This window comes from Scaptodrosophila lebanonensis, unplaced genomic scaffold (assembly GCF_003285725.1).
Source record: "Scaptodrosophila lebanonensis strain 11010-0011.00,11010-0021.00 unplaced genomic scaffold, SlebRS2 tig00000001-arrow-pilon, whole genome shotgun sequence".
Taxonomy (NCBI): Eukaryota; Metazoa; Arthropoda; class Insecta; order Diptera; family Drosophilidae; genus Scaptodrosophila; species Scaptodrosophila lebanonensis.
In genome coordinates this window covers 3,479,286-3,507,214 of record NW_022060529.1, presented here as the reverse complement: position 1 = coordinate 3,507,214, position 27,929 = coordinate 3,479,286, and the positions used below count along the sequence as shown (strand labels likewise).

Genomic DNA, 27,929 nt, shown 5'->3' with positions numbered 1-27,929 from the left:
ACAAGTAGCTTCGACGCCCGCGCTCTTCTTCTAAGGATTATATATATGTGCGTGTGTGTGTGTGGGTGTGTGCCACAAAGTGCAATCTCAAACAGCAACTTGTATGCTAATATTTTAACAACAACAAAAACCAAATAAAACAACTGCGTGTGCAAGCGTGGCCTTGGCTTATAAGTGAATAGTTTGATATAAAGGCGTTTAGTATCCGTATGCGTGTGTGTGTAATTACATTTACCGTTAGCCATTATTTATCGGTGTATGCAACATGTTGCAGCCAAAAGCCAAAACAAAAAGCCAGCCACAAATCAAAAGCAGCAGCAGCAACAACAACAGCAAGGCACAGAGATCACCGCTTCTGATTTCCTAACGTTCGCTCTCTCACCTATGCTCTCTCTCTCTCTCTTTCTCTCTCTCTGTGTGTTTTTGCCGTGTTTTGTTTTGATTTTCATGCGCTCTCTCTATGCATGCCTTTCTATTGTGTGTGTTCGTATGCGTGTGCGTGTCGATTGCTGTTGTTGTTTTTGTTGCTTGCCAGGCGCAACCTAATAAATTTTTATGTGTGTTTAGAGTGTGTTTTTTTTCGTACGCCGCTAATTTAATGAAATCAAAACATACAAATCAAACAAAGCAAAAGTGGCCGATTATAAAAATATGTAGCTAATGAAAAAATCAAATTGGATTATCAAAACGCAAACAATTTGAGTGTGTGTGTGTGTGTGTGCAGCGTCTGGAAACTGGCGAGCAGCAGTTTTCCTTAAATAAATGGTGAGTGTAGAAAGATCTTTGCTAATTATGCTAAAACACTCTTAATGCTGATGATAAGGCCTCGATTATTGTCACAATTAGAACCATAATGTGATTGATATTGGTATTTGTATTTGGGAGCTTAACAAGCTTAGCGAAAAGCTCAGTTGGCTAAACTTTTTATATATTGTGTATGTCTGTACATACTTGTATATAGATATGTATATGTATGTCCAATACGTACATAGTATAACTAAAAATAGATCGATCAATCGAAAACGACGTCAACGACGACGACGACTACTCGCCCCAGACCAGTTCCATGTCGAACGGGGCAATAACAACAGCCAAATAAAAGCACCACCAACAAATCTGTAATTACCAAAATTATTTTCAAAGCAAATCGAAGGCAGCAGCAGCTCCACATTGCGAAATTTGCCGTTGTTGCTGCTGCTGCTGCCGTGGCTATTGTCGTCATCGTCATCATCGTCGTTGTTGCTGCAGTTTGTCCGTCTTGGGAATGCTGTTGTCTAGGCTTAGGTTTTTCTACTTGTATAGTATCTACATACAAACATATATACGTAGTACATACATACATACATATGTACATAAAGAGTTCCCTTTAGCTATGCTCAGATGTGTGCCTGCCTGCCCTGCCTTTCCCTACCCCTAGCCACGCGCTACTGTTGTTGTTGTTGCTATTGCTGCCGCTGCTGCTGCTGCAACAGCAACGGCAACGCACACAAACAACATGATGGATGTACTTTGTGTCTGCCTTTGCCCGCCGCCTGCCCTCTGCCTAACACTCAGCATTTGGCTCAGCTTCTGCCTCAGCCTCGGTTTCAGTCTCAGCTATGGCTCGAATTCGTTTTCTTGCTGCCCCGACGCTCTAAAAGTTGTCGGTTTAGTTTTTTTTTTTTTCGTTTTATTTGTCTTTTGTTGCTGTTGTTGCTTGTATGGTTGCCGTTGACTTTGCTGGTTGTGTTATGTTTTATTGTACCCTGGCCAATAGGGCGTTATATATATATATAATTCGATCATCACATAAGTTGAGTTCATTATTAAATAAGTCAGATATACTTTTTGTTCAAGCAATCCTTTTATGTGAGTAATTATTTCCTTCCTACTCTATAGTCTTTACCTTAAACGGTCGCACTTTACTAATTCGATTACGTTCTTCATTTTTAGTTGTTTTTAAATGCAACGAAATTTTACATATTTAAAAGAATCCACATTATTTATTTTGCTCATTAGATCATTCAACATTTTGATAAAATTAGAGAGGAACATTTTACGGCTTATCGATAATTGTTTGATCTATGAGAAATCCTTATTATAAATAATTAAACTTCGCCTTTGAATATCTGGAAACAAGCATCTCTCCGCAAAGCATGTAATTTATTTAAACAGAAAATGTTAATCTAACAGTGTTGTCTTCAGAATTGTGCTAAATGGCTTTATATGCGATACCCCGTAACACACAGCCTTCAACATTTTATTTAGATAACTGTTTTATTTGATTTAACATGCAATGTCCATGGTCTTAGCGGCAGAGAAGAGAGTACCTGTGTACATATGTATATGTATGTATATCAGAGTATATTCTCCCATAGAAGGAGTAATGTTTTGGATGCTATGTTAAATTGTTAGGTTAACAGTCTGTCTAATTTTGGCGATCCTTGCAACATAAAACACTCATAATAACAATGCGCTCTCTCCGTTCCCTCTCCCTTATGCTCTCTTGAGTTTCTTTGACTTTCGCGTGCCTTCGCGCACATTCCCGAGAGACAAGTTTTTATGTGCGAGTGTTTTCTTTTTATTTTTGTATTTTTTTTTTGTTTGTTTCATTGTCAACTTTTGCTGTTAAAGATTTGTCTGCCCGAACAAGTCTAACCAAACATACTACACGACCGGTAACGTCGCCTATAACTACATATATACACACATCTTTATGTATTCGTACTCCTATCTCTTGCTCTTTACTCATTATCGTCTTCGTCTTGCAATATCGTCGCACCGGAAGTTGTTGTAGTTGCTATTGTTGTTAGTTGGTAGGCATGCGAGAGAGTATTGGCTGCCATGTAGGTTGCTTGACGCTAGCTCCCAAGTATTTGACGAGCAAGTGGCGCGTGTGAATGACCCAATTAAGCCGCAGATAACTCCGTTTTTTGAGCCACACTCGAGCAGCTTAACTTGAACGGCTTTGCCCAAAATGTAGGTGGAATATTTTGCTTCAGTTGTTGTTGTTGTTGCTGTTGCTATTGCTGTTGTTTGGTGTTTTTTCAACAAGCCATTCAAGCAGCTCAAGCGGCACGCAGCAATCGCTGGGCATTGGAAACAGGTTTTCATGCTATCGCGCTCAAACGAACGATTCAAAAGCGTTGCAGCTACTGCTGCAGTAACTACACTGACAAATATTTGGCAGACTAACCGAACAACATTTCAAAAATACAATATATAGAATTATACTCGGGTGTCACAAAAATCGTCTAGACCATACCATATACAAGGTGCGTTCGAAAGTAAACAGGACTTTTTGAATCTAGCGCCCCCTAGTGGCGCTATTTATATGTCGTTAGAATCTGCTATCTTTATCGATTGTCCAGTGAGAATTTCATGACATTTCATCGATTGGAAGTGAAGTTATTGCGTTTTAAGTGTCAGTTTGTTTGTGTTATCGGTGCGAAAATGAGCTTCGAAGTTCGAACAAAGAGCCGACATTCAATTTTGTTTTAAAATTGGTAAAACTTTTACCGAAACGTTTCAATTGATGGAACAAGTTTATGGCGATGATTGCCTATCCCGTAGCAGAGTGCACGAGTGGTTTCAACGTTTTCAAAGTGGGCGTGAGGACATAAATGACGATCAATCAAAATTCGTGATCACCGAAAATTCCACCGAAACTGTGCGTGAATTCATCAAAAATCAGCCGAAATCATCATTGAAATTGATGGAAATGGAATTGAACATCCCACCCAAAACATCGATTTATCGCATTTTGACCGAACATTTGGGCTTACGAAAGGAGTGACTGACGACCAAAAATAGCTCAGGACGCTTGTGACCGATTATTTGACCAAAAATCACATTTTAACCATTAACCACTCGCCGTATTCACCTGGTATGGCACCGTGCGACTGCTAGCTTTTCGGAAAAATGCATTTTCCCATGAAAGGAAAGCGTTATGCAGACGAAGAGGCCATTCAAAAGGAATGCATCGGCATACTGGCAGCCAGACCGGCCAACGAGCTAAAACACTCGTTCGACATGCTTTTGGATCGTGTAAAAAGCTGTATTGAAGCAGAAGGAGACTATTTTGAATAAAATAAATTGATTTTGCCGAAAAACCCATTTGTTCTGTTTTTTTTTTAAATCCTGTTTACTTTGGAACACACCTTGTATAAAAGTGTTAGAAAATAATGGTAATAAAATGGAAAATGTACTGTGTTTATGCTTCGTCGATTAAGTAAAGCATACATTTGATTTAAAAATGACATTTAGAACTAGCTTTAGCTACTGCTCCGACCTCATGGATGAACGTTGTTTCATCTCATCATGAATTGGAAAGCATTGGTACTATGTCCATGAATCTTATTGTGCAACTAAACATACCAAGTTCAAGTTCAAGTAAACCATAAATATATATTTTCTCATTATTTCAAATGAAAACTAAAAACCGATAACTTCAAACGATAGAAAAAAGGTTAGAATAGAAAAGTTATTTCAACCGGTATGGTTAAAGTTTGATCTTAGCAGATCCACAAGGTCGACCAAACTTCAATTAAGCTGAAAGGATAACTCAAAAATATATGTGATTAAAACAAAAGAACAAAACTATACTTTACTCGTATATTCAAAAAGCAAAGAAATGATTAATTTCGGATATAGGAACCGGTTTGATTATAGAGTAAGTGAAGAAATATTTTCGTGATTCGATCATTATGTGTTTATGATTGTCGCTTCGAAAACAAAAGCCCGTAATTAGTTTACCTGATAGGAATGTGTTCCTAAGGTATATAGAAATAGAGATAATTCTTACGAAAAGTTCAAGGCTACATAAAAAAAACATTGGTAAACTGGAATGCATTTAGCTGGATAGGAAATAGTGCACAAACATTGATCTTAAAAGTTTCGCTTTATAGCCAGGTTTCTATGAGCTGAAGAGGAAGATTCTGCGATGCTTTACCTGAGCTCTTTATACATGGATTGTTGATTAATTGTATCACCTTTTTTTTTTGAGTGTACAGGAGCCAGCAACTCTTCTTCCAGCTGAGGCGTTTGTCTCCACATTTTGTATTAAATATTTCGCACCATGTTCTGCATTTCGATTTCCGATCAACATCGCTCGTTCTTGTTGTTGTGGTTGTTGTTCTTGTTGTTCGTGGAATATTTTGTTGTTGACTCAGTTGAGGTCAATGCTGGGCCCCGAAAAAAGAGCAACAACAACAACAACAAATAAAACAGGTTCCACGTTGACCGCTGATGTTGCTGCTTCAGTCGATGTTGTTGCTCTTTGGTCTCTCACATTGCTGGGCACAGAGCTTGAGAGCTTCAGCTTGATGGCCCGGCTGGCTATTCAGGCTCATCACCCACTCCTCAGAGCCGTTTAACCCTCTGAGGATATATGTCTGCAAAGGATATAAGCATCATGTAAAACATCCCTTTTACGAGCTCACAAACGCATCAATAACCGCCCTTAAGGGCTGCACCCCAAAAAGTGCACATCACAGCGAGTGGCAGCGTTGCAAGTTGCCCCTTCATGGCTTCTCAACATGTCCCGCACATTTGGCACTTCGGTTATCCCGAAAATTTATGCCCCATTCCAGGTGTCGAGCGACGGCAGCGTAGCAGGCGCGCAGCTGCCGCAAATAGATGCCAACCATTATTATCAGTTGCTGCTGCTTCAGTGGCGAATGTTGCACATGCAAGCAGCAACGACAGCAACAATACCAACACCAACAACATTGCCAGCAGGTTTATTTCTTCTTCGGCTTCGGCATTATTTCATTCGCAACTTATTTACTTTTCCATATAATGTTGGGGCTTTTGTCTGCGCTTTCTATCTCTTTCTTCTCGCCTGATTCGTTGCTGTTGCTGCTGCGACTTGCTGCAAGTTGCTGGCGCACTTGCAACGGCAACAGCAGCGGCAGCTACAGCGACGGCGGCGACAACGACTGAGACTGAGACTCTGTGGCAACAGCTGCTAGTTGTCTGCAAACTGCATGGGGGAGCACGTAGGCGCTTCTGTACTTCTGTTGCTGGAAGTGGGTGGCCCTGGTAGCCGGGATGAAGGAATGGGGGTCATCATTAAAAGGCTGTCTGCATAGCGTGCTTTGTTGAATCGGAAATAATCTCCCTTACCTCCAAATATATACATTCGTATGTGTGGTTATTTAAACGCATAAATCTCAAAGTTCTCAGCTTAATTGCTATTTAGATTTATTTTTATTTTATTGGGGGAATTATACGGATTCTGACATTTACAATACTTTTGCCTACGATTCCGCTTAGTTTTCCTAACTGTTCTTGGCATCGCAACTGAAAATTTTGAAAAAGTTCCTACGAAAAATCGTGGTTTTAATGTGTTTGGAAAAGCTGAGAGCTATGGAATCTATCTTAACTGATAATAAATAAATAACTAACTCATCATATACGAATTAAACCCTTATCACATTTTTAGGACTAATCAAGAATTACGAGATTTATGCATCAGGACATAAAAAACCACAAGCTGGTTCTTTATTGCACGTAGGAGAAACTCAATACCAAGTTTGTATATTAGCTCTAGCTCTATACTTTCCCAGATCCTAGCGTTTATGCAACGTTTATGCTTTGTGTGGCCTGTCATTCGCACTAAACTAGTCTGCCCTTCTAGCCCTTAGGTACAAGTTTAAAAATTAAATAAATATTAGTGACCATATCTCCTCTCTATCGAGTGTGGGGCTGTCCGACTGAACCTTGTCAACGCTGAGCAACATTTTCCTTTCTCTTCACATGCCTTACTTACTGTAACATATTGCTAAATTCCAGGCTGGGTCGGTCTTGGTCAACCCAGAAAATTTGTTTTAATCAGCAAAACCCATCGTTTGCAAAAAATTATAAAACTGAAAAAATGTATGTATGGAAGAGTATGTAATAATACACATATACTATAGAGCCATATAGCATGCATGTCTACCTATGTATATATGTATGTATGTATTTGTATTTATGTATTACATAGCTAGCTTTATATGTATTGCCATCGCACATACTTATGCACATTTAAAAATTCATGTGTATGATCAAAGAAAAAAACAAGCAAAGAGAAAAACTATAAACAAATAATTAACTGACATATCCGTATGGCTATCGCGCAGCAAACCGCAGCAAGCAGCGACACAGCAACAACAACAACAACATGTTTGAGCGCACGAGAGACCGAGAATCTGAATTTGTATCTGACAAAATGCCATAATGAACGTGCTGAGTGCGACTGCCGTAGTCGTCGCTGTCGCCGTCGTCGTCGTCGTCGTGGGTTTTGTTTTTTGTTGTTGCTGCTATTTTTTTGTTCATACGGAACCAGATATGCGCGCGCGCTCGACGGTTCGAGATACTCGTACGTACTTAGCGGCATGTGTGGCTGGGGCCAACAACAAAAGTATCTACAACATCAAACGTGCGCTGCGCCAACAGAGGCATCGGCGTCAGCGTCAGCTTTGTCTACTTGCTTCAGTTTAACTGACTGGGTTCGACAAAAAAATATATCTTTCGGCTTATAAAATCAGTTCTGCGCACACCAAATATCTTTAAGATTAAAAAAATATTAAACTATGTGACTATAGTCTTCCTTTCTTTTTCGTTTGGAACGCCTTGTTGGCAAACTAAAAATTGTATGATGAAATATTTTAAAGAACTTAATAAAGAAGTAAGAAGTAAAACTGTACATAATTTGCTGTATCTTGAGATATTGTAGCCACCTTAAAAATACAACATCTACAGAGAATTGAATAAAAATACAATATCGGAAGAGAACAAATTTTCCAACTACAATTGAAGCATTTTGAAATATTTCAAGAATCTTCAAATAAGACAAAAATCTTGGCTTGGTTTGAGCTTACCAATATTATACCTTTATTAAAGATCTGTGTTTAATGGAGCTTGGATTGAATTCAAAATTATTATGCATTGCTTAAAAAGTAAAGATTAAAGACATTGACTGGATTTACGCATTTAAATTATAAAATGTTTATACCAAGTTAAGGAAAGGTATATACAAGTGCGTCCAGTGGTTGTTCACTCCTCCAGTGGCTCAAATGTTTTAGTAAACATAGATAGCCCAAAAAGTTATACAAGTACTTTCCCAGATCCTAAAGGTTTGATGGTCGACTGTATTTATGTTTCTATTGGGTTGGGGAGCTTGCTGAATCATGCTTGGGCTTATTCAAAAACAAGTCCTGTGTCAACTCTTTATAAGTCTATTCATTTTTGGGATAAATTGTGTGGGAAAATATTGCGGCAAGATTGTACAAGTGATTGAAGCAGACCGGCATCTAAAATTGACCACAAACCACAGTTTAAAACCGCTTGTGTTGCACTTAGCGAAAGCTCTACGAGCAGCTTCAACGGTATCCAACTAACAGCCAGGAAGGTTTTATTCTGAATTTGGTGGCATTGAAAAGACAATATCTACCATGAGCTGCTTCCATTGGCGGAATACTGGACCAATTGGACCGTTTTAATGACAGTGATTGCTAAGAAGCTAATAGCATTGATTAAGAAAAAAGGGCGCCAAACCTCAGGGAGGAAAGTCATTTATATATTACGAATCTAACACCAAATGATGATCAGTTTTTGTCGTTAAATTGTAGGGCTACGAAAAATCGCGTTTTTCCGAGTTTTTCAGCAAAGATTTTATAAGAGAGAAATTATGAAGCTATTCCCAAAATAGCAACAAAACTGGACACATCTGACAGTTGGAAAATGCATTTCTTTTATTCCCAGCCAATATTGGGTTTATTAAAACATTTCATAAATAAATAACATTTAGTCGATTTCATGATAAAATTGTTAACTGTTGCAGAAACCTGGTTGGCATTGTTGTGTGTGTGTGTGATGTTGTTGTTGTTTTCTTTCTTTCTTAATTGTACGTGTATACACCATGTAGTCAACTAATATGGTTGTTGTTGTTGTTGTTGTCCACTTTATAGTTGTCAACGCGGATTGCATTTATAATTAAGCCAAAATAAAAGGCAGGCAGGCCTAAGCAACGTAACTTATGGTTGTTGTTGTTGTTTCACCTACTCATGTTTTTTATTGTTTTTGTTGTTGTTGTTGTATCCGGTAGCAACGCGTGGGAATTTGAGTAAACATTAGTATGTTTTTTAATTTTGTTTATAAAACAATCTCTTTTGTTGCTCGGCGAATAATTTTATGCGCAAATTATTTAAATTCATTTTGAAAAAAATATATATATATCTGAGCAAATTTCCTGCACAATATTGTGTGTCGTCGTTGATTTGAAAGATAAAACTGGTTTGGACATCGCCGGCCAACAATTGAAACAGTTGCTGCGATATAAAGGCACTAGATTGCTTTTTTTATATACTATGCATACATATGTACATGTGTATATACTAGAAGTACATCTATATCTTTATATTCATTCATTAATTTTACGGCGTGACGGAGCTACTCAGTTGTGTTTGCCTTGGTTTTCTGTACCCTGCAGATGCATTCAAATGATTTGTATCTGCTTGTTATACTTTCACTTTTCTGCTTTGTTTCTAACAAAATGGATAAAAGAAAAGAGAAGTGCTTTATTGAAATTGCGTTAAGATGAATGATCGGCCATTGTGTGGGAGACGACCTTATTGATGTTGCAACTAACTTCAAGAGCTTTCAAAGTCTGTTCGAAAGCTAACTTCAAAGCCAACCCCCTCCTAAGAAAGACTATGATTCACAATATAGTGTACGATTAGCATTTGATGTGAGTCAATCCGATTAGACTTATGAATATGCGCATAATTGTAATCTAAAAATCAGTCGGCCGTCACGCTGATGCTATCATTTGCTATTCATAGAATATCTATAGTTCCCAAATCAATCAGTCCACTCTGATGAGTTGAGTATTGAATCTTGTACACAATTGAGTGTAAAGATTTACAAAGTAAAAGTCTTAAAGAAATAGTGTACCTTTACTAAAGCAGTTGTCCCCGATGGTCTCATTTTCGGCTCTATCCTAACAGCCTTAATTTAATACCAACACAAAGATTAGAAAAATTAAAGAATTTCGACAAGAATGTTACCTTTTTTTGTTAAATCATAAGAGAGTTTGTTGCAATATTTGCGAATAAAACCAATCCAAGCCAATCGATTGGTCCTTTGACAGCCATTTGAATTAATGAGGCTATATTGTTTGTAATATACCTGTTCTGCATATGGATAGGAAAAGTCTATATATCATAGTATCGTGTTCTAAGCGTTTGTGGTTCGAAAGATAACGGTGTTCATTCAGTCGAACAGATAGAAAATTCGGCATGCTGATCAAACATGTATGTATGATAATATACTTCTATCATTCATTTAGAGCTTGAACGCTTCAGGAACCGAATATAGAAGCAGCTTACAGAAGCTGGATACTACATTCTAAAAGAACTTTCAATGTTACAGGCGATTACTAAATTCTCTTTTGTTGTTAAAATTGTTTCAATTTTCAAATTTAGTTCAAAGTGGGAAATAAAAATCAATCAGGACCACACACACGCGCACACACACACAGATCAACCGCATTTCATCGGAAAATGTTTTTGAAAAAGGCAACAATAACAACAACAACAACAACTATTAACAATTTCGTTATAAAAAATTGACCGAAACTGAAATGGAAATGAAAATCAATTTATAAAAGTCACGAGCGAGTTAAAATAGCAACAAAAACAAAATCTCACTCAACTCACACACATACTAGGTGTGTGTGTGTGTGTGTGTGTGCGTGCGTTTCGGTGTTTTACTCCTTTTGATGTCAACGGTAATTAATCAATCATTGTACGCAACACGACAATCATTAATCATTTTCCATTCTTGTATCAAAAATTTCTCAAAAACTTCCAATTTCAATTCCGAACATCGCCAGAGTTGTGGCATCATTAAATCATTTATTCAATCCCCGACGAGTGAGCGACTGAGCGCAGCTTTTGATGCACAATATCCTTTTTCATGGCCGTCTTGATACGAGTATGACGGGGCACCTTTTTGGGAAGGCTCTTGTGCCGAATGCTGTCATTATTCCATTATTCCATTGCAACTCGTCAATGGTGGCCATTTGTAAATCAAATTGCATGAAGAACAAAATGCCCCCAAAAAACAAAAGAAACACAAACAACAAAAATCTGGGATATGCGGCTGACCCCAACAAATGCCGCAACAAACGTTCTGTGCGAAGATAGTCAGAAGAGGTGTACTCCGGATAATAGAGGTAGAGTTGCAGAGATGGGGAGATGGGGAGAGCAGTAGTTGGGGACGGAGACAAAGCGACTTGTTTGGCGGGGCCTTCGCGCCACTCAACACGTTCCTCCGGGTGTGTGTTTGTATCTCGCTCTCTCTCTACTTGTATGTGTGTGTGTGTGTGTGTGTGTGTGCTTGAGCATGTGGTCGCACTTGTGCCACGTAAAAACATACAACAACAGCAACAACAAGAACAGCAAAGTTCATTTGAACGCTTTTCTTTTATGCTGCGACTACAGCCACAGATACACAAATTTGTACGAGTACTTGTATGCTCGATGCGCGCAGCTCTCGAGCATATTTTCAAGCTCTTGTTCTTGCTGTTGTTATTATTTATGTTGTTCGTCTTGTTGTTGTTTTTGTTGTCATTGTTGTTTTGAATAGCAGCCAGCACTTCAGTTTGCTTTGGCGCGCTCCAAAATTCAAGCAAGCAACTTCAGCCTTTGGCCCGCCCTCCATCTAACGGAAAGCCTTCATCGTTTGTTTTAATTGGCCATTTTTATACTCTGTACATGAAATGTACAAGAGTATATTAGGTTTGCGGGAGCTGAAAAATGTAACAGGCAGAAGGAGGCGTGGCAGACCCCACAAAGTATATATATTCTTGATCAGCATGACGAGACGAGTCGATCTAGCCCTGTCTGTCTGTCTGTCCGTCTGTCCGTCTGTCCGTCCGTATGAACACCTGGATCTCAGAGACTATAAGAGATAGAGACACCAAATTTTGCACGAAGATGCGTTATGTGTGTATTCTATACGAGTTTGTTTTATTTTTTTGATTTTCCCCCCCACTTCCCCCCTATGGGGGTTTTCCCGATTTTCCATTCGTATAATCGCCTATATCTCGGAGACTATAAGACCTAGGAACACCAAATTTTAGTCCCAGATGCCTTATGTGAATACGCAGAAAATGTATATTTTGGAATTCCCCTCCCTCCCCCCTCTACCCCGCAAATCGTAACTCCCGTAATTCTTGGAATTTCGAACTAAAATTTTGGAAATACCCCCAGTTAGTTATTATGTGTCCGTATGCCAAATTTCATTATTATAGACCGATTTAACAAGAAGTTATAGCCATAAATATATTTGCTGATGCAGCGCTGCTGCAGCGCTGCTCAAGCGCTGCCCGCGGCTGTTGTTGATGTTGCTGTTTGGTTGACTGCGAAAATGCTTACACAGACACGAATTGATGCGCATAGGCATACATACACTCACACAGACGCAATTGCTATGTAAATGTGCAATTATACACCCTTTACGTGAGTTCGAATACCGAGAGAGGTAAAATCGATCAAATTTTTTTTTTTATTTTCTTAATTTTTTTTTATTTTCTATAATTATTGTAAACATATGTACAGAGTATTTAAAAGTCGGGACACCCGACTTTAGCTTTTTTACTTGTTATACTCTGTACATGAAATGTACAAGAGTATATTAGGTTTGCGGGAGCTGAAAAATGTAACAGGCAGAAGGAGGCGTGGCAGACCCCACAAAGTATATATATTCTTGATCAGCATGACGAGACGAGTCGATCTAGCCCTGTCTGTCTGTCTGTCCGTCTGTCCGTCTGTCCGTCCGTATGAACACCTGGATCTCAGAGACTATAAGAGATAGAGACACCAAATTTTGCACAAAGATGCGTTATGTGTGTATTCTATACGAGTTTGTTTTATTTTTTTGATTTTCCCCCCCACTTCCCCCCTATGGGGGTTTTCCCGATTTTCCATTCGTATAATCGCCTATATCTCGGAGACTATAAGACCTAGGAACACCAAATTTTAGTCCCAGATGCCTTATGTGAATACGCAGAAAATGTATATTTTGGAATTCCCCTCCCTCCCCCCTCTACCCCGCAAATCGTAACTCCCGTAATTCTTGGAATTTCGAACTAAAATTTTGGAAATACCCCCAGTTGGTTATTATGTGTCCGTATGCCAAATTTCATTATGATAGACCGATTTAACAAGAAGTTATAGCCATAAATATATTTGCTGATGCAGCGCTGCTGCAGCGCTGCTCAAGCGCTGCCCGCGGCTGTTGTTGATGTTGCTGTTTGGTTGACTGCGAAAATGCTTACACAGACACGAATTGATGCGCATAGGCATACATACACTCACACAGACGCAATTGCTATGTAAATGTGCAATTATACACCCTTTACGTGAGTTCGAATACCGAGAGAGGTAAAATCGATCAAATTTTTTTTTTTATTTTCTTAATTTTTTTATTTTCTATAATTATTGTAAACATATGTACAGAGTATTTCAAAGTCGGGACACCCGACTTTTGCTTTTTTACTTGTTATGTTTTCATTAAATGCAAAACCGACAAATCGAGTGCCCAACAAAAACAACACAAAACTGCATTTTGCTGTTGTTCGGGGCTTTTGCCTAAAGTACTTGCCATTATTTATGGCATAATATTTTCCATTTTTTACGCTTACAAATTGTTGAATAAATCTCACGATCTGTGTGGCCACTGAACTAGAAGCAGCAGCCAATTTTTATTTTTGTTTTTGCTCTTCTTGAGAGCATCACCCAACTACTTTCGATTTTGATTTTTTCCCCCTACTAAATCTATTTTTTTCGATCACTGTTTGTATTCTGTGTTTTAACAAGGCAGGAGTTGCGCGTCTTTGCTGAGCAACGATTTTGGTTAGAATAATGTAATGCTTTATTATTCTGTGAAATTATTATTCAGAAATGGGTTCCAATAGAAACATTGCCAGTAGCGAAAATTCTTTGCTAGGTAGCTATGGCATATACTTGTACAGTAAAAACTCTCTTTTGTCCGCTTAAGGGGATACTTAAATTCTTTGTACACCAACCGATTGTTTTAGAAAAAATGTTCGCCGGAGAGAAGAGGTGTCCGTTAAGGGAGTTTTCACTGTACAAGTATTACGTATTATCTATAGGTGCGTATATTTGTTTATTTTTTCTTGCAATGAAAATTTATGTTATTTAATTTTCTCTATTAGAAACTGAGCTGTTAATAAGATGAATTATGCAGATTTTTCATACAATCTTTATAGCCCGATTCCCCTTTTTGGAGCGCGAATTTGTCAAACGCTTCTTATTGCCCACCTTCACCATTGAGAAAACATGTAAATTTAAGCTTTCTAGCTCTTACCCCCTTTTTTTTTAGAATGGGCTACAGAGTAGCAGAGTGATCGGTCTAATAGTTTTTATACTTTTAAGCACTACACAGTCTTACCTGCAAACATTTCATTTCACATATATAAGTGCGTAGAATAAATAAATAAATTACTTGCTTCGAATTACGAAAATATAATCAAAACTAAGAACAATGGCAAAAGTACGTTATTTAAACACGTTTGTAGATAATTGGAGTCCAAATGAAACCTAAACATGCTATGCTCTTTCCAAGTTGAACTTATTAGCGCTGGTGAATTAAGAATCATTGTTCCGATTACATGAAAGTCAATATACTTGTATGAATGTACAAACACATGTGCTTAGAAACAGTGGCTAATGCAACACATTCGTGAAAGTCATGCAGAGGAGGTGGCTATATTCCACTGTCATCTTAAATTTTATGAGGTATATTCCCATTCCATCCACAAAATGTTTCTATCGATTATTGAAAAATCTGACTGTTCTTGAAAGGGTTACGATCTGGCGGCACATAATAACATTGCAATAAAATTTATGAAACCTTTTAAAATGTACCAGATGTGGCCCCAAGAAATATTTCAAAAAAACTTCGAATGCAGTTTATTTCTTTAATCATTCTTAAAGTATAAAAACATATTTGTCTATTGGTGTCATATAAGTCTATTGGTTTAGAAATACAAAAGTTTTCATATCAGCTTGAAAGCCCCTTTTCCCCGTTTTGGAGTTTAAATTTAGCAAAAGGAAAGGAAATATGTATCCGTTTTGGGATGTGCTTTGATGCACCTGCAAATTTTTGTGCGTTTTGAAAATGGACCGTTCTTACGAATGTAAAACGCAAAATGGAAATGGAAGAACAGCTGTTCATACATATATGCTTATAGTCTTAAGGATAAATGGGGCTTACTAGTTTTAAAATGTATTTTAGTCGAAGATTTTTAAACACACTGTAGAGGAAAGAAAGTCCTTCGCCCAGTGATATATATAACGATAGGTAATACGTTAAATTTTCGCAAGTAAGTTAGAGCAATCCATGATGTCGGAAATTGAAAATATAGGTAGCATAATCACCATCTAATCACTGTTAAATATGCTAGTTATGGGCGGAACGCGGTTGTCTTGACTCCTGCGCTGCATTAAGAATAGGAGCAATGTGTTTCTGTAATTGACTACGCTCTAACTTTTATCTAGATTGGATCTAATAGGTCATTCATTTTTCATGCTTTACAGACCCGGCTGATGGGCCGGTTCTATAGACTTTCGTTACCGTAGCGTACTCGAATGTGCGTATGATAAGCAGCCAAATGCCGCACATTACAGCTAAACACGAGCGGCTGCGGTTGCTGTTGCCACAGAATGGAGGCATACTCGCACATTCATATCTGCATAGCAGCCGGTCGGTCAGCCGGCAGCTACATGTGAAGCAGTGAGATACAACAGCAGCAACAACAAGAACAACAACAAGCATGTCTTGATGGCCGATGAGCGTTACCTTATTGTTGTTCTTGTTGTTGCTGTCCATGTGCAGCAGCGTCGACTGCAGTGGCCTGCATGTGTCACTGCACACTACTCAGTCAAGGCATTCGGTATGAGTATGTGTGTGTGTGCATGCATGCGTGTGTGTGTGTGTGTGATGGCAGTGCAACGACCTGTGACAAAAAGGCAGCGACGGCGACAGCGTGTGACGCATCCGTAGGGATGTTACGTGCCATGTTCAATACGTCGACGTCGACATTCTGCTGAGAGCGCAAATTTTACAGCGCTTCGGAGCGCGAAAGAGCGAGCAAGTGAGAGAAGCCAAATGAGAGAGAAACTGTTAACAACAGACTCCCACGCTCACTGAGCAAAAAAGGCTTATCTGCTCGCTCAGCTTTTGTGCGGCTTCTGGTTTCATTTTTCCCCTTGTATGGTCCAAATGGGTGTGGGTGGGGAAGGGAGGCTGGTTGGTTCGCCGGAGCTTCTTCAACTGTCTGCCACTGCACGGTCCTATGTCGCTGAGCTGCTGCTGCTGTTGTTTGGTTCATTTGCGGCCGCTTGGGCTGCGTTTAATTTTCTGTTTTCTGTATGCGTCTCATCTACTGAAATATTTTCCATGAAATTCCTTTATTGTTGTTGTTCTTCTTTTTGTTGCTGCAACTGTGTATGCATATAATAGATATGCCCGTGTGTGTGCAAGCACAACAAACAGGTTGGCCATGGATATACATACATACGTACATAAGTACATATGTATGTATGAACGTACACAAATACATACTTATCGTACGTTAGCGTTAGGCAAAGTTAAGCTGTAAAGGCAATTGTATGCCCAAAGCATTTGCAAACTGCAGCCCAAAGTTGAACTAGAGGCCATTAATTAGCTTTATTAAATGCTCAGCTAAACATGCGTAAATTACTGGGTCACACACACACTCAGTGTGTGTGAGTGAATGTGTGTGTGTGAAAGAGAGTACATATATTGGTATGTAAGTAGGCGCGCATTTCCGGCAGACAGACTAACACAGACTTGTAAACAAGCGGCACATCTAGCCTGTCATTCATTCATTCGGTTGGTCATTTGTACAAATAAAAGGCAAGTCGTAGCAGGGATTAATTAATGTTTCAAGTTTTGGGTCCATAAAACAACAACAACCACATAAACAACAATGAACAGTCCAGCTACTAAATGGCCAAACTTTGTTTGATGTGTTAACGCGAGTCATTTAAAGTGGTCAACACCAGATGTTCATGTGTTGGGAGGGCAAGCAAGTTTCAAGAGACTACACACATACTTACTAATGTTGCGTACAGATATTACTTAAATTCTAATCATACCTTAATTTAGGGGACTACCGAAATTTAGAGAGGGATCTGTTCTGCCGAGCACGACAGTGGCCATTATTTTATTTATTTAGCTGTGTATATTATACACTCTATATTGTTTATTGTTTAAAGTGCTCTAAAAAAGACACACAAGTGTCGTTTGATTTATAATTAACTTTCTTTTTAGTACAGCCAAATAGCAATATATCTTAATACGCAAATAAAAAGCACTGCCTTTTTTCATATTTAACAAAAATTATAAAAACAAACTTTTAAGCTGAATTAATTTATATTTTTAATAAAGCTTTATTTTGTTTTTCATCAAGAAGGGGTGTGGCCTTTCGAACGTATAGATATTTCTTGAGAGCGTTTTTTTGTTATATGTATGTTGTTGGGGGGAAAATGTTTTATTGGTCAGAGTTAAAGCGTTTTTAATCGTCCTTATTCTATAACTTTCGGAGCAGCTCAGCCTATTGTATTTCGGATGAAGAAAGCTCTTTGCTATCACAGAGCTCTTTTGTATCGTGTACACAAAAATACTGACAGTATTTTCCATTTATTAGTAAGCAGCTGATGCTATATAACGCTAGCACTTTATCTTTAAACTAAGAAACCAGGGAATGTCACTTTATCGATGTATCCGGCACAAGCGAATGCTTTAATTTGCATGCAAACAATTGGAATATACTTGCTTTATATAGTACTTCCGACAAAACTCTGACATACTTTTTGATCAGTTGTCAGAGAATATTTTTTCGTTCATAGTGGGAAATATAAAAGCCTGTGATAGAAGAAATGTTAGTTTTAATTAGGCTTAAGGACTGGGAGTTTGTTTACCCTAAATTCTGGTGCTTAGTTCGATTTGTTTGGTCATCCTGATAAGCGATATGAATAATATTTGCTTTCATCTGTCTTTAACATACTTTGCATTAACCTTTTATGCCCTTTTTATCCTACCAGTGAGTACAGGTTACACCTTAACTTACGTGAAAATGTTATTTGTGAGAGTTCTAATTTGTGAACACAATTTTGTTCTTAAAAAAACAAAAACATTCACATTTAGTGAAGGTTCTTATAATAGGGTTCGTACCAATCAGACCGAGTAGACAAGGTTTTTTAATAGAAATTTCTGGAACTGGTACATCAGCTTTGAACGCACTATTCGATAAACGATATAGTGGACATGTGTGGCAATGTACTCGTATGTACATCCACAACCCAGGGTCCAGGTTTTGTTTCACTTCAACGACACTTTTAATTTTTTTCGCATCGTTTCTAGGCCGCTACGCAACCACCTCCTTCGATGCCGCGAACTCCCCTCGTCACGTGTAGCTCATAAATATTTAAGCGACCGGAGTGCGAAAACTGGCGTTTTGTTTTTTAGTTGTTGTTTTTGTTGTTTCCTTTACTTTTGCGCAACGAGTGTGTTGTGTTTGTTAATTTAGCAAAAAGCATTGCGAAATGACTTGCAATTTTCGAATTCATTTCATTGATAGAGGGGAAGCGAATAGCCACAGACTGGGCTGCGTAAGGGGGGGTAGAGGGAGGGGGTACAATTGCAAAAATGCAAAGTGCGGTGCTTGATGGACGGGGCTGTAAAGTCGTCACGACGGCCATCAAACGAGGCCAAAGAAAGAAGGTTGAAGTAGAAGCCAGACGTTGAATCAGGCAGACCGACTGACAGACAGGAAGGAAGGCTCAAGGAAACGCGTGCCTGCCTCACACAAGCACACACACACACACACACACACACAGGCACACGTACATGCACATGTGTACATACTCAAGAGAGCGGGAGAGTGCGTTTCGTTGTGCTCTCCCGAGTCATGGAATGCACACACCTGCTCACAACCGAAATAGATGGCAGGCAGAAACGGCAGGAGCTGTCGTTCTATTCTTAGCTATATCCACACATAAATACATTCACACACACACACACACACACACACACACAGATAATGCCACAGCTTAAGAGCTGCCTAAAAATATCGCACGCTCGCTTGTCCTTTGGAGAAATAAAATCAGACTGGATTAATGTTGGCTTATCGAGAAAGTTTTTTCTCACAACATAGTCCCTCCAGTAACACTATGTATCTAAATATCTATGTACTCTTTCGTACACTAAATGCTCTCACAGTTTGCGTAAGCACTAAGAAGAGAATTTGACTCCAAATATGGGAAAAAGGGCTCCAAATCTCCTAGAAAGAATACAAAATAAACTGCTTTCGGTGTTTTTTTTTAGCAGTTTTCTTGGGATGTGATTTATTGGGACTTGTATATTTAGACTCTATATTTAGTCAACGAGGCACAGGTTTTTCCTACAATCAATCCAAAGATGCAGTTATCCACCAGCTCCAGCAATTCTTTAGTATATATGAGCGTGCATATGATAGTCCTTCGCTTTTATCTAAATTTTTTTTTATTACTTTGTAGTAAATATGTGTTTTAAGGTTTAAAATGTGTTTGTGCTTTTACTCTTTAATTGAAACTTGACTGACAGCAACACTTTTGGATCAAACCCAGAGGCATAAGAAATATAAAACAACTGGCGTTACTAAGAATTTATGCAGTTGCCATCTTAGTAATTAATGTGTTTTAGTAAAACGTGTATTGGTGCAGATATAGTGTTATTATATGTAGATTCCGATCATATTTTACACAAATCAGTTCATTTTAATTTTAAAGTATACGTTGTAAAGTCTAATAAATAAATCAACTTATGTACGCCAGATTTTGGTGTGTATTGATAATTTAATTCTTTAAGAAATACTAGGGTTGCTAGTGTCAGTATTGCTGCTACCATGCTATTTCCCAAATTCTGCATACATCGTGGTACCTAACTAAACTAAGGTGATGCGCAAGTTGGGAAGAAACTTGAAAATATTGTTTTCCAAAAATCCATTATATATCTAGGATTTCTATAGTTCCTCTTGGGCTGCTATTGCTACAATATATTTATAATATTTTAATTTTATGAACAGTTCTCCTCTTCTAATTGTACATCTAACGATATTTTTATTTCGGTTTCCCTTGCTGCTGATGTTACGACTCTAGGCGGCTGGTTAACCCCAACCCACCCATTGCCCATTATCGGCTGTTTCGACTGATTGCCGGCACAGCTGTGTCATTTATCGCATGTTGTACAACATTAAACGGCCAACCACTCGATTTTGTATCTACCCGAATGCGCGCACACATAGATTTTACAAACACACACATACACAGACACATAGTCGTATATACGTGCATACATACATGCTTATATAGTGCACAGGAGGACATGCCACCACTGTGTAACTCAAATCCTAGGGGTGACTTTTCAACTGCTGCCTGGCAAGTATAATAAAGAGGATGGACGCATCGACTCCTGAGCTGCACTTCCAGTTAACTTTAATTAATTTTGAATTTTGGGCGCGCATTTCCATTTTCAAAGGTGGCCAATTACAGTAACAAGACTGCAGATTTGGCCAATCGTGGGATAATACTTATTGATTATCTTCCGAAAGAACTACCATCAAGGGCGCGTGTTATGCGAACATATTGCCATGTTTATTTGCCACAAAAGAAGGTGTTGGTTCATCAAGACATTGTCGAGGTCGAAATCAATGATTTCAGGCCCAAATTGCATCCTTGCGTACCTTTTTCCATGGGAATGGCTCGTTGGAAAAAGATTTGCCAACAATAAAGAGGTGGAGTCTGCGGTTGGTAGCTATTTTGAGCACCATCAGGGTATCCAAGCTAAAAGGGGACTATGCATGTAGAGAAATAAAGATAGTTTGGGACAACCCTCGTATATAGCATATGTAGAAACTCGTAGGCCACTTTTCACAACTTGCTCTTTCAAAATTGCCCAAAGGTCTAAGAATACGCTATTTTGAGGGTGCGTTCTGATACATTTCCGATTCAAACGACAATTCCATTAACTGTACACATCAAGATTTAGTCAACATTTTCACAATTTAATGTGTCACCAAGTGTGGATTGTTGAGTTGTAGTGCTATCTAATGATTAATAAAACGAAATGTAAAGTATAGACTTTGAAATATATTTTATACACCTTGATCTTCAAATTATTTCGGTTTTATCATCTATTTTGCTCGGACCAATCTGAATGCTCTAAAAGGGACAGTTAGTTCCATCAATTCGAATTAATTGCTTTATCACCAAAACTTCAGTACCTCGTAGTGGCTAACTCCTTTTTTTTTTGGGCGAAGGTACCAATCAAGGTATCAATCTGTTGGTTTTAACAGATTTATTTTAAAAGGGCCATTATCCCATACATAATATTCATAATTAGAAAATCAATTTGTTATCAGCTCAGTATTTAGTACAACAAAAATACATAAATAATAAAGCTGAAGATAAATAAAATACAATATTGACTAAAAAACCAATACCTTAAATATTCTGTTAGGTTTTTTAAAAATGTCGGATCGAAGGAGATTCCATACATTTCTCCACGAAGGCCTCTCCGGATTTTAGAAATTTTGAAAAGTGTATCCCAAACTAAACTGGACTTTTTCAAAAAATAATTTTCTTGTGGCGGCATTGGTTTAGTTAGGTACACCGAAAAAAGATATGGATGGATAGATAGTCGAGTTATCGCACACAACGTACGGTACAAAAATAACAAAATATCTAAATAATAAACATTTCTATGGGTATTGGAGTAAAGTTACGTTTATTAAAGATTACAAGAGCCTGCAGTGTAAACATGGTTTCGTTATTTTTGTTCCTTCAAATTTCAGAATTCATTCAGAATTTTCATTTACACAGATATAAGGAGATATAGGGCGCCCTACATCAGAATCAACAATGCATTAATATACACTGGGAGATTATAATTTGTAGCAAAACGCAAAAACATAAATTTTAGGAAATTATTGTTCCAAGAATTTGAAGTGCGTCATAATTGTTTAAAAGTGTTGTAATTACGTGTGTATTTAAATTTTTATTAACAATGTTAATCTACAAAGTTCAGAATTTGATAACCCCAGTCAGCATTAAGAGATATGCCCTATCCTATGGCAAAATATAAAGATGTGGCGCAAATTTATTTATAGTAGAAGTATAGTATATGAGAGTATATGACAATACAATGTGCAATACATATACTCGAACTATCGCTTTCTTTATCTACTGTTAAACTTTTTAAGTGGCCACGATATTTATTATTGTATTATCCTTTGTTACTTGTAGAACTAATTTTCGGCTTAGTTCTTAGTTTAAAATTGCGAAAAAAAAGTATAAATATCGATGTAAATATAACAGTATTTACCGAAATATAAAATTAATTGCTGTTGCTGATGCAAATATTAAATTATAAGATCGGTGCTTCGGGACAGATTTTTTTCTGTATTTTAATCGCAGTACTCCAAGGCTGATCACATGGTACTGCGATATATCGATAATTATTTAATTCGATATTTCTTCAAAAACTCTGCTTAGAACTTTGTTTTAGAGCTCCTTTTACTTAATTGTGTCATTTTAGGGGCAGTACTCCAAGAATGCGAAAAACGCCTCAAATAATTATCGATAACAAATTAATTCACTGTTTTATTAACAACTCTGTTTAATGGAAATCTATCTCTTAACGAAACTCTATCGGCCTGCCTTAAATGCAACCACTTCTTCAATTATTTATGTGTTTAGGACCGAGCTCTTTAGTTTCCCAACCCAATAGCCAGAACTAGCCGTCGATAGTTCAGCCATGAATGCTACCAAATGTGAAACGCTAGTTGGCTGATGATAAATTTTGAACGAGTAGTGCTGAGTCGTCTCTGCGCGTATTTGAATTGGTCGATGTGCGTTCAATCTGCTGTGCGCCTGCTGCAAATTTTCGCTACTTTATATTCAATAATATGTATTGGGAAAAACTTGTCGGTGGCATTGTCGATGTCGTCGCTTGCGCCACATGTTGAACAGAGACGCAGCAATCGTGGCAAGAAATGGCAACGGGAGTGGGTTCGGGACACGTGAGCAGACAATTCAAGTTACTTGTCTACTTTTTGCGCTAGTTTTTGTTGGGAGTTGCTGTTTGAACCGGTTTTCTGTTGTTGTTGTTGCTGTTGCTGTTGCTGTTGTTATAGTTATTGCTATACAAGTATGTTGCCTCTGCAGCAATAGTTGCACTGTCGCTGTCGCCTTTGCCTTTGCAATTTTCACCATCCTCGCATGGAAGTTTGGAACGAAGGCGCAACGTCGTTCACATGCACATTGCTGTGCGCCTCATCGCTGGTGGCACGAAACAACAACAGTGGCGCCCTCTGCATGTTGCAGCAGCACAAGAAGCTGAAAAGAAGATGCGGGAGAGGCGCGACGCCGCCAATTGGAGCAATGTTGCCATTGCTGTCTGGACTTGTGTCGCATGTTGCAGACAGTTGATGTTGCCCCTTGGGCGGCACTCGTTGTCGCATTTGTTGCAGCTGTTTGTTGCAGCCACATGTGGCGCGTCGTGGTTGCTGTCGCTGCCGTTGCCGTTGCTGCGACTACTGCTGCCGTTTTTGGCGCAGACGACATCTGTTTTGCACATCGCTTGCTTTTGCTCACTCGCTCCTCGATTGGTCGTTTGACTACTGAACCTGTTGTTGTTATTGTTGCTGCTGTTGCTGCTGTACTGGCTGCTGGTGGCTCTGCGCTGCAGCTGCTGCCAACATCTTGCGTGGCCGCAATTTGCATTTACGAGTTCGTACTTGTGGGGCTTTCCTTTTGCGGTTTACCTCGCGTGTGAACCAAATCAAAATTTTTGAAAAAATTGTTCTATGCGACTATCGTTGAATGAAATGGAAATTACACATTTGGTCTGGATTGTTTCTAAAGACCAGTTTTATCATTTAGTGGTAGTTTTAAGCTTCGAAATTATGTAACTATCGCAAGCTCGGCTCGAAAATCGCTTTAGGAATTATTCTGTGGATCTTTTAATTGCCTATCTCTGTACAAAGTTGTATTTGATGTGAATTTTAAATCACCAGAGGATTTGAACTAATTAAAGTCGTATATTCATTTGCATTAACAGTTAAATTTCAAAACAAATTTCACCTGAAATTGCAGGGCTAATATTAAGGAACATTCATTAAAAATCGACATGAACTTATTTATTTATAAGCCGCATCATTAGAGTTCAAACTAACCCAATTTAGAATCAATCTCCGGTTTCTTTAAATCAATGACAAAGTAAAGCTGAGTTAAATGGTTGTCAGGACGGCGAGGTTAGCATAGTCGCATTGTTTTGCGCATCAGAGACTGTGATTCCTTCCTTGTCAGGAGATTCCCCGCCACATTACTGTATTATCGCGTTAGGAGATCTACGGCAGTCAGTGTTGAGATTCGAGAGTTGTCCAAATTAAAATCCAGTGTCCTTCAAATTTATTTATTCGCATTGTTTTTCCATCAAAAGTGAAAGACGATTTACGGATGATTATTGCGCTTAAATATTAAATATTGGGTCTATTGAAATAACTCCTGAATTTGATTTCAAACTAAAACCCTTTTTTCATTGTGAATTTGGAATAATTATTAAAGCATCTAGTTGAATACTCCCTTATTTATTATTATATCTATTCGGACTGCAATTTAAAGTATGCACCTTAGATTTATTATACTTTTTAAACCTTTGCATGCATTAGCTATCGTCGACTTGCGTACCTGAAAATTTCAGCACCACACAAAACAGCTTTTAAATCTGTCGAGCTGTATTCACATATAGTTGTCCTTTATGGACTCAGAAAGCGCTTATAATAGGGCTTTTATATGATTTCAATCGCTAAATCACGATTACTTGAAACCCTTTTTACAGAAAATCTTTCTATCAAAATTTGTCTAAAATATTTGTGGCCGCAAACAGCGTTAAGGATAAATGATTTCTAACTTACAATCCCATATAAGTACTCGTATGTACAAAAACTGGCTACTGATAGTTAGCAGGGACATTATAGAAAATAATAGTGGAAGGCATCGTAGGATAACGTTAAACAAGAAATGGGTCGGGACAACGTTTTGGTGCCAGAATCTAAAAAAGCAAAAGTATTTTTCTGGTAACTTAAACTTGAAAGTTATTTAATTTCTACAAGTATAATAGATGATTAAGTATTGTAAAAACATTATCACTTATAGTGTCAATTTTGTTATTTGTTATCACACTAATTACATAGTTTCCGCTTTCTTCTCTCTGCAGTCACTCCAAAACTATTTGTGGCCTTCCGGGAAGCAACCAACTGCCCACAGCTAACACATTTATTATCAATTTATCGGAACGGCCGACTCCCGATAAGACATCGACTCAGCAGCTATAACAACAAGAACAACAACAGCGGCAGTATCAGTAGCAGCAGTAATTGCTGAAAATCGGGGGTAAGTTTCACTTCCACATTTTGTGTTGCTTCAAATTTTCCATGGCAAGCTGCTGCAACCACACACGACCCACCAAACGGCGCATGTGCAATGTTGCAGTGGTTTGGTTGAAGTGGGCGGTGATGGGATGGGGGGAGGGCACAGACACTCGAAGATACAGCACAGACAATTAAGCTAATTGTTGTGCTTGTGCTAGATAACTGACGAACCTGCCAGCACTCTCCGCTGTGTGCCTTTTGCCCCAACACGCCCCACCCCAGCATTGCATTGATGGGGTCGGGTCCATCATTGTAATGAGCATTGCCGGCAGATCTGTTAGCAGAACTGTAAATGCGGATTTCGGGCTTGGGTCTGGTACATGCTGTGGCCCGACAGTGTGCTGTGGCACGCCGTTGGCAGCACGTCACGCACGGGCTGCTGAAAAGTCACGAGCAGGTTTGGTGTGTAGAGTATGCTCGTTTAGTTTTGGTTCGCAACTAAAATCGGATCTTTCTCGCAATTCGGACTAGGCGCACAGCTAGTGCAGTTGCCTTGACGCGCTTTTCCAGGCCACACATTTTCCCATTTTGCGATTTTCCGATTTCCCTCAGTTGTTGTCGGCGGCAACGTTGCTTTTTTATGTGCCTAGCAGCCTGTTAGATTTTCGATTGAAATTGACTTTTTGCCATCTGAGACGTCGACAGTGCTGGCTCCATTTTGTTTGAAGCTATGGCACCATTTTGTTTGACGTCGTTTTCTAATGGGCTAACAGCATCGCAGCGCATGGTTTTTGTTTTGCATTGGAAAAGACACTTTTGCTTGTTTGCTTTATTTCCGCTGTCTTCACGTTGCTTAAAACGCGCGCGTTTTCATGTGTCTTTCATGTTGCTGTTTAGCATTATTACATACTGTTATACATACATACATACATATGTATGTACATGTGTATTTTTGTTGTCTAGCCTTCATTCAATATACAGATGCATGTACATATGTACATACTATACATATGTATATAAACTTGCGAATTTGTTTTTAAAAGTAAACTGCTGCGAAACTTGCTCAGCTAACAAGTGCGTATTTCATTTATTTACTTGTGTTGAAAACAAGGCTGTTTAGGCAAAAGAAAACTTAAAATATAAAAGGGTTCAAATTACAACACTAGCTAACAACGAATCCGAATTTATAGCATTATTGTCATGCACAGAAATTTTAGAAAAAATACCTTTAAACGAATAGTAACAAAATGAATATGACGAATTAAATTAAAATGAAAAAAAAATAATTTTTTAGATGCAGATAGTCTCTAATCTGGTTGGGGATGATTTATTAGTCAGTTTGCTGCTTTGTGTCTGCAGGAAAAATCTCAGCATCATTTTCTGTATGTGTGGTTGGTTGTGCTGTAAAGAAAACGTAAACAGAAACCAAAATTCAAAATGCATACTCACAAATACACACAAGAGAGCCAGAGAACGTTTCCCTGCAGTACCGAAAGGGTCAGTTGGCACTAAGATTCGGCGACACCAAAAATTTCACACTGATTAAGCGCATACTAAACTTGGCCAAATACAATGCAGCCCCCGCTATTTGAAAAAAAGTAATCAAAAAAGCACATTTAGAACTCGCCAACTACTTACTGTGGCGAATCGTTTTGAGGTGCATGGAAAATTTATACAACTTCGTCATGCCGTAGAACTAAGAATAAATAAAGAAACCGCAAAACATAAGTGCAGAGTAACGAACGCCAACCAACGAAATCCAACTACGTGCAATGTTCCCTAATGTTAACTTTGTTAGAGATTTGGCGTGTCCATTGCAGGCGAAAAGTGGGACTAACTCCCATTACTGCAGGGCATGAACCAAAATACATACAAACACACACAAAAGAGAGCAAGAGCCATCATTCGGCTGCAAATACAAACACATCGTGCGCTCACTCATTTCCTCTCTCATTCGTGTTAACATGAGGGCAGCGTGCTGCTTTTGCTGCGCGCCTGTTTATTTTTGCGATAGACGCGCGACGTAAGTCGCCGCCGTTTGGTATTGGCCTGAAAAAGTCGCCGTTGTCTCAAGAAAATGGCAGCGCCAGCGTCGGAATCGCGCGCACGCCGCATCGCGTTTTGTAGTCGCCGGCGATTTAATACGCGCCGATTTCGCAATATTTATGCCGGCGAGAGCGATTGTTAAATGTTAACTTTTAAAAGAACTGTTACTTAACAGTGGAGAGAACCACGAACAGAGTATTTGATACCGTTTTTGTTGGCAGTACGGATATTCCTGTTAAGCACGCAAAGCTGGACGATACAGTGTGCCCGAGTCTTTAATGCAAAATTATACTATTTTCTTCTGAAATTGTTACTCTAATATGTATATAATATGTATATACATGTAACATTTATTAATTCCATTTAATAGTTCCAATTCCGCAGTTTTCTTTTT

The 27,929-nt window shown here is 38.5% G+C and overlaps 1 protein-coding gene across 1 annotated transcript in view; it reads left to right on the top strand.

The window, feature by feature from the left end:
* Positions 1-614: 614 nt before the first annotated feature.
* LOC115634590 (neurogenic protein mastermind) overlaps positions 615-27,929 on the top strand; it is a 122,709-nt gene continuing 95,394 nt past the window's right edge. Inside the window, exons 1-2 of the mRNA XM_030532419.1 lie at positions 615-765; positions 25,336-25,511. The gene's annotated coding sequence lies outside the window, so the exon portion shown is untranslated. The remainder of the gene's footprint in view (positions 766-25,335; positions 25,512-27,929) is intronic.